The sequence below is a fragment of the Diadema antillarum genome, unplaced genomic scaffold, assembly GCF_040938485.1.
Source record: "Diadema antillarum isolate AM-2024a unplaced genomic scaffold, OU_Dant_1.0 seq00000715_RagTag, whole genome shotgun sequence".
Lineage (NCBI taxonomy): Eukaryota > Metazoa > Echinodermata > Echinoidea > Diadematoida > Diadematidae > Diadema > Diadema antillarum.
In genome coordinates, this window is record NW_027271619.1 from 990,319 (window position 1) to 999,042 (window position 8,724).

The window sequence follows — 8,724 nt, forward strand, 5'->3', positions numbered from 1 at the left end:
ATCGACAATCTTATTTCTATCCGTGTTCTATCCGAAAGCCCGAGCTATTGTGCTATAAGTAGACGGCATGTCTCATACACTACAAGTGTAATTAAGCATTTTATTTTGCTGCTCACTCTCGGGCCTCATTCTCAACTTTCCCTTCTCTACTACACCCAACAACAACTAGTTCATGTCCCGAGTTTATGTAATTATGATATATATGATATATGATATATACATAATCATATACTTGTTATTTCTACATTTATTATTGTATACATATCTATAAATAACAAATGGACGGTATATGAAATATATACATAATGCCTAGAATACACTAAAAAAGAAGAAGAAGAAAGTAAACACTTTTCAAGTTCATTTTTCTCAGAGACTATTTGGCTAATAGTGATGTTTTATATACTGTTAATTGGCTATCAACCTAGTTGAGCAATAAAAAAGGAAACTTTCCGCATGAGTGATCACATTCGTTTTTCTCTTCCAAGGCACAAAAGTAAAAATTGCAAAAATGGACAAGTCGTTATTCAAGTTGTTATCTGCTCTTCCACATAACAATGAGAACAAAAGACAAATTCAACACAATAACAAATGCAAATTAATTTGCAAAAATCAACCTATGATCTTTATGTCTCTGTAACCATCCAAAGATAAAGAAAGTTAAAAAGATAATGGAGGAAAATGAAGGATGAAATGTCAAATCCATAGTCAAATCAAGTGATGTCGGAGAAGAAGTTACGGTAATAAAGAAGGTTGGATTTGAAACATTCTAAATTAAGAAACTTTGAAACAACATTTGGCTCTTCAATTTGTCTCATGCATTCTTAAATTCCTTTATTAAGAAGTGAAATGTAAAAAAGTTGTCGATTCTATCACCATTGCGGCTTACTCTCTATGTCATTTAAAGTTTGAATTGATAGAAAATTCTTATGTTCACCTTAACCCATATCCGCCGATCTACGGGATTTCCCGTAGAAGCCGCAATTGTTGCAATCACCGAAGTACGAAAAATTCCGTAGTCGAGTTTCCTGCTGAAATGACGTCATTTTAACGTCATTTTTAACGTCATTTTGACGTCATTTTTACATTTGTAATTATGACATTTGTTTATATAGATACACGTATTTGTGCGATATTTTGGTCACAAATTGATATTATTTCTCCTGAAGTGATATGCATTGATTGGGATGGATGTGGTATCTCATTTCAGAGAAGGTTGTAAAGAACAGTCTCTGTACATCTACGTGCAGTCAATGATATTTTTACATGGAAAATACCCATTTATCATAAACAGAACGATTGCATTATATTTTTACTTTTCCAATTATTCCTACTTAGAAGATCACAATATGCATGCATCATATATCACTGTAAAGCTCTTGCTTTGAATATTTTGAAAATGACATTGAAATCTACATGCAAAGGTACACTATTTTTGATTTATGAATAAATATCAAATATGATATTCATTATTCATATTTTCATAAATCATGCCTGACTTCTGTCAACTGGTATATTTTTCTGATTGGTCAAAATGCATGGAAATTTATGTCATAATAAAGGCAATTTTATGCTCTCTCTCTTTTGATACATAATTTGTCAACTTTCCTTAATTTTTTTTTTTGTGCCGTTGAAAGAGATATGAAGTTAAAAATGCTTTGAGTGCAAGTATTTGTCTGTAGTGGCTAGGTACGAATGGCGTTTTCATAGTATAATGCATGAGGCGGATATGGGTTAACTTTCCACACTCTGCTTTTGTTTTAGAATATAAAGAGAAACAAAGGAACGGAAACTTTCTGCTATTTCATCCATGTCTCTCATTGCGTTAAATTGGTCTTTTGTTACCATTGCTCTGTTACAGGGCATTTGCAAATGAATTTCAATTTGTTAATTTTTGCAATTTTTACTTTTCTGCTTTGGGGGATAAGAATAAATGTGTTCACTCGTGCGTAAAGTTTCCTTTTGTATAAACCTCTTAGGTTGATAGCCAATTGAATAATCTTTAATGTGGTATATGACAAAATGATATTATCAATATCTTCTATGAAAAATGTTTATTGGAAAGAGTGTTTACTTTCTTTCTTTGCTGAGTGTATATATGAATGAATATGTAGGAGAGAGGAGAGACTTCAAATCCAAACACGAGTTTGTATTTTAGGGATAAATGGGTAAGCGCAATATCGGTGGAATAGTTATATACTTTTCAATGTCATGCAAAGAAAATCATAACTATCTTTTCCATAAAAATCACAATTTCTTGAACGTTACGGAAATTCTTTCAATAAGGATACAAGCGCCCTCTCCTGTTTTAGACCTTGTAACTTTATGTACAGCTGAAATTCGTCTCATGAAGTAGGAAAATTCTGATTTGCCGCTAAACTATGAACTATATCCACTTCGGAAAATTCTGGAATCAGACCACTTCTACGGTGTTGCTTTGATGCGCTGGACGTAATGATGTAGCTGTGTAGCCTTTCATGTCGTTCTTTTGCCATTGTTTGAATACAATCCATCATTTGTATGTGTGTGTGTGTGTGTGTGTGTGTGTGTGCGTGTGTGTGTGTTTTAAATAAGAGTAATCCACATAACAATCCTTACTTTCAAAATACTAATGGTTATCTCTTTCTATCTATATCTCTACGTATATATTCCTTACCTTTACTTGATATTTTGTATGGCATGCTACATTATGCGTGTTGTTATATGTAGTGTTCAAGATCACCATGTAATATGCTACGTTGTTCAGTTATGTAATTAATGTTACTTTTTATTGGAAATCATGTTGAATGGAGACTATAGAAACGAATGACTATGGGAGAAATATCGAGTTGATGCGATATTGTGGAAAGCTGCTGTTTATATCTTCTTTGAATATACAGTATGTAAAGAGAAATTGTTTTAGCAATTGTTTGTTTAATAAAATAATCGAAAATTTCAACACGTTTGTTAGTGGAGAAAGTATAAATTAGAGCATGATGCCTAATAAAGATATCAAAAATAAAGGAGAGCATGATTATTGTAACACTCTTCACTCTTTCAATAAGCTATTGTACTTCGAATATTGTTGTTGTTGTTGTTGTTGTTGTCATGTATAAACCGTACTTTTCATTACCATTGTCATTATTTTATAGCTTTCTTAGTCCTCAGGAAAGTTATGGAAAAAGAAAAAACCAAGGGAAAGTAACAAAAAGTACACCAATACAAATATACAGGACTTCGTTGTTGTTGTTTTTTTTTCAAATTTATTTTTTGATTCTTTGAAGTTTGAACATTTTGTACAACATACAAAGACATTCACAGCACATCACACACAATGTCAGTTGGCTGCCATCAATAGTCATTACAACATAGAGAAGAATACAGAGGAAATAAGTCTGCACGTACTGCAACTTCTGGTACTGAGTCATCAAACTTATGTGTATTTTTTACCGTATCCTAAATCGTAAAATGAGATTTAATCCTCTAAATCATTGTTTTTACCGCCTGCTGCAAAAAAAAGACATTTTCTATCTCCATTTACTTTGTTAATATGAACTTCGATGTTCAATTTCTATGATTTCTGGGTTTCAAGAAAAATAAAAAATTGTCCATATTATCAGCATACATTATGCGTGTATATAGTTATATTTAAAATAATGATAATGTCTTTCACCTTTGCATAATTATCACGCGAATGTAAAGGGAAAATATATTTCCTTTGCAAAATTCGGTTTGCTTCCAAGACTGAAATGGCCCTGGAAACATTTTGTAGTTTTTTTAATCCATTTGAAGGTAGAGGTGGTATATATCTTGTGGTTCACATTTTTGAAAGAATGATAGTTGATAGAGAGATTCAGCATCAGGGTTTAAGGATTAATTTGTTAGCTCATTAATTTCATGATTACTAAAGGTGTTTGGAGAAAAATATCCATCACTTCAAGAGAGAGAGAGAGAGAGAGAGAGAGAGAGAAAGAGGGAGACGGGGAAGAGGAGAAATACGCTATGATTGTGTTACGAGATGTTGCCTCTCCGCATGTTTTGCACACGCGCGTGGGTCACTCATTGTTGTCATGGTTACGGCAACGTCTCACGTGGAGGGAATCGTGAAAACGCATCCGTAAAGTCCATTTCTGCGTCAAACGGACATGTGACATTACACAGGTCCCTCTGCTGCGTAACGGTATCTTCTTTCCGCATAAGGACACTACTTTATATGTCACAAGCAATTCAGCACGTTATATAGGCCTATAGGCAATCCTATCACAATGCACGTCCGTAAACACTAAGTTGCTAGAGGGGCAAATCATTGTAAACGGTACACAAACGGACAGTGCGAGAACAAGGAAATGAAATATCAAAAGAAGTGAAATGAATGTGAAATACACACGTTTGATGTCTCGTGCTGGTATTGTGTTCAAAGGTGTTTTCAATAATTCAGAGCAAGGATTGATATCGGTCGATAGGGAGAACAGGGCTATATCGATATGAGGACAAAAACTCAAATTGTCATGCTGCTTTGATAACTGACCCACAAAAGATTGTTGCCATCATCATTGTCCTATAGAATAACAGCGATAATGATAATGATGGTGATAATACCAACAACAACAACGATAATAATAATAATAATAATAATAATAATAATGATAATAATAATAATAATAATGATAATAATAATAACGATAATAATAATAATAATAATAATAATAATAATAATAATAATAATAACGATATTAATAATAATAATAATAATAATAATATCATTAATAATGATAATAACAGACGCCAGAGCATATTATCTCGAAACGTCCAAAGTAACCGCAGAATCCAACTTTTTAAATCGCGCAAAAGTTGGGATCAAGTTATCCCAACTTACTTGCAAATGCAATAACGTCTTGGCTGCATTTCAAATCTTAATTGGCTGGAACACTTACGAATTTACGACAATCGCCAGTGGCAATTACCGTGTAGGCCAACTGAGCTGAGTTGAAGCAAGGAGGTAGGCCTATGAGAAAATACCTCCTTGGTTGAAGTATTAGCGGATTTACTTTACTCAAGTACGTAATAGTCATGGTGCCCTAATATGTTTGGGTCTACAAGCTACAGCAAAGTTATTCCAATCTAAAAAAACAAACAATTTTCCCCTTTTTTTTTGGGGGGGGGGGAGGTAGATGGTAGCCTACTTCAACAGTGGAATCCAAAGAGTTCGTGAAAGGAGACGATCTTCTTTTTTTGAAGTGTTTTCGTGATCATTGCTTGGATGAGTTTATTGTAATTCTATGGTGATTCAATGCGAACAAGATGATGAGATACATATATTCTAAAATATCTGAAAAAAACCTTTAGTTGCTTCCAATGCCACAATAGAAAATGTCAGAGATGGGAATAGTCAAAGATGTGTTTACTTTCCCTTTCTTTTCTGGTCGATTCGAAAACAAGTTCAAACGCATTTGCTTCGTAAGTATCTTCTCCCTCCCTCCTACCCCTAGGCAGAAATGTACGTCATCAAAAATCTGAAACATAAAAAAAGAAAATTTCGTCTTTTTCAATTTCTGGTGGTTTCGCATGATATCATAAAGCCGTGATGTCAATCCTAAGATGTTTTTGACTAACATCACTGTTTTGGTTTGGTTTCATTCCCTTTTTTTTATCGCAAATACAAAATAGATTCAAACCAAATCATGTCAAACGCAATGATGTCATCGCCTCCAAGTTTCCTACAGCAATTTCATTAAATCTTAATGCTGTCTTCGGTCGATGTTTTAGCAACCACCTTTCCCTTACAACTGCACAAGTTGACTGTTTTGTTATTACAGCTCTACAATTTTGACACAGAAAAAAATATTTCGTCTACTAAAATTCAAGGGTTTGAAAACGGGTTACATGATGTTGCATCATATAACGTACTGCACACGTGGCAATCCTGCACTCACAGCTTCGCACACAGTTCATCATAATGATATTGCAGGATATGCACCAGTTGTTAGTGGACTTTTCCACAAGGAATTGGTACATTAGCAAGTGATTCTCTGTCTTCAAACACGCGCAGTGCCAGCGATTATCAATCAAACATTGATTACCTCATGACTTTGAAAGCAGGCCAGTGTCGCATACCAAGATACGTAGAACGCGTAGAAATTTCACAAAATAGTCGAAGGGGTGAACGGGTGCACGTGAAGGGTTCGACACCCTCAAATCATACAGCCCACGAGTCATGCAGCCATGAGTCATACAACCAACGAGTTACACAATCCACGAGTCATACAGCCCATGAGTTCGACACTGAGCAAATAAGGACCACGGGTCCGACACCAAGCAAACAAGGCCCACGAGACCGACACACTAAGCCCGGTGATGTAATGTCGGTCTCGTGGACCGTTATTGCCTAGTATAGAACCGGCTTTTGTTTGCGTAGTGCCGAACTTTTGGGCCTTGTTTGCCTATAGTGTCGGATTCATGGGCCGTAAGACTCGTGGGTGTGGGCCTGATCATGGAATGACCCCGGGGTGAAAGACCATCAAATTAATTGTAATTACAGCAGAACATGTAATGGTAAACTTAAAGACAGAATGAGAGATAGATAGATAGATAGATAGATAGAAGGGAAAGACAACCCTTACGTTGATTACAGTACACACTTCTCTGTGAACATAATCATGGGAATATCTTGGGTTCCCTGTCAATAAGAAAGACACTTAACTGCGGTAACTACCAGGAGACACAGTAAGGCATTTAAAAGCTTAAAGAGTCTGGCTTTGATGGTTTCCGTAGAGAATGATACCCCGGAGTAAGTCGTGTAACTATACATTTATGTGCCCACAGCCCACAGACCAAGCTTTTAGGGGGCACGTACCCCAAGTCAAAGTTATGACAATTATAATATACAAACCAAATTTTATATCATCGACCATGTACGGAAAAAACCGCGACAAACACACCCAACCCGTATAAGATTGGAGCTAACAGAAGAATAAGGAGCGAGAGAGAAAGATGGAGGGAAAGGGGAGAGGGGGTGTGCGCGCGTTGGTACGTGGACGTGCGTGCTGTATTTACCGCTAGTGTGTTTTGTATTGCAAGCAAGTTAAAAGGATAGCATAGTTTTGGTTGAGATGGGGATTGAGGTTTTAAGTTTTTGTGAGATAATTGGAAACAACATTTTATGTGGTATTAAAGAGCATACGATTCTCAGAGCAATTTAAACTTTATTTGATGAAAACTGGTTTTGAAATGGCTGAGATATCCAAAAAACAAAGCAAAACAAAGGGGTCTTAATAAATGTTGGGACCCACTTTTTATTAGGACCACTTTGTTTTTAGATATCTCAGTCATTTTAAAACCAATTTTTATCAAGTAAAGTTATTGCTCTTAGAATTGTATGCTCCGTAGCACTGCATGTAAATAATTTCTTATTATCTTGCTAAAGGTTAAAGGCTGAATCCCCGTCTCAACTAAAACTATACCATCCCTTTAATTCTGAAAACAGAAAGAATAGAAAGTACACTCAAAAGAGGGAGAAAGAGAGAGAGAGAGAGAGAGAGAGGGAGAGAGAGAGTCAGTCAGACAGACAGAAGTATTTAACGAAGTCACACTAATCCTTTTTCAATTTTCAAGGCTTATTGCAGCCATTGTTCGCACATCGAGCTCGAATGATATCAGGGTTAGGAACAATCAAACATGGAACATTACAACAACAACAACAACAAAAACGTGCGTCGGCAAATTCTCTAGCAACTTCTCTATACTTTAAAGCATGACATAGCTTTTATTTGTAAATGAAAATCGGTCGGAAAGGATGCTTGTTGATCAGTTTTATGTTTCATCATACAGAGTCGAGATTGACCGTTATGGCGCGAAAAATACATTCATTGTAGTCATATCATGATATAAATGTGTTGGATCGTGCAATCTTTCGAGCGTAGAGAGAGAGTGCTTGCGTGCGTAGGTGAGAGAGCTAGTCAATCAAACAGAACACAATGACTCATGGCTGTCCCGCAGACAATGCAACTTAAAGACAAAAATTATCACGAGTGACATTTAGCTGGCCTTCAGCGACTGTGAAATGACAAAGCGGATGGGATTCTGCATACGTTTCAAGAACATTAAGCATCTGTATTGTTCTACTCTTTGATCGACATTACCCTTATCGTGAAATCTTTCCAACAGCGATCATGCATGCGAAGGTGTATATCAAAACATCATATTAAGCCCATAAGCATGATGAGGTATTGATGGTGATTTACACTGTCTTGATGTATTCAGACAGATTATGGTTGCGGCCCTTATCAAAATGCCTCACATGCATACGACAATGTCTTCGAAAAGAGAAATTGCAGTAGCAAGAACGAAAATGAGTACTGACTTATCAAATGGGTGTAATGATCCACTGGTGTTTCAACAACACAAAAAAATTGTCAAAATATTACATATACACAACAAACAATATTTGGCCGTCTCGTCCTAGGTAAGTTTTTATCCTCTGACTAGAGGATTGGCATCTGTATTTAACAATTTTCGACAGAAGAAATGAGAAATGTTAATCATCAGCTGGTGTAGGAAATTGTATCATCACCATTCGCAAATCAAAAAGCATTTCTGCGACTCTGTTGTCGGGTCATCATGTTGATCTGCAGATTATCATGAAACTGCATATGGAATTTAAATAGAATGTGGCAATAATTCCGGCAGTAATTTGACCAACTGTGTTGCACAATGTATCATAACATAATGAAAGAGAGAAAATAATGTTCG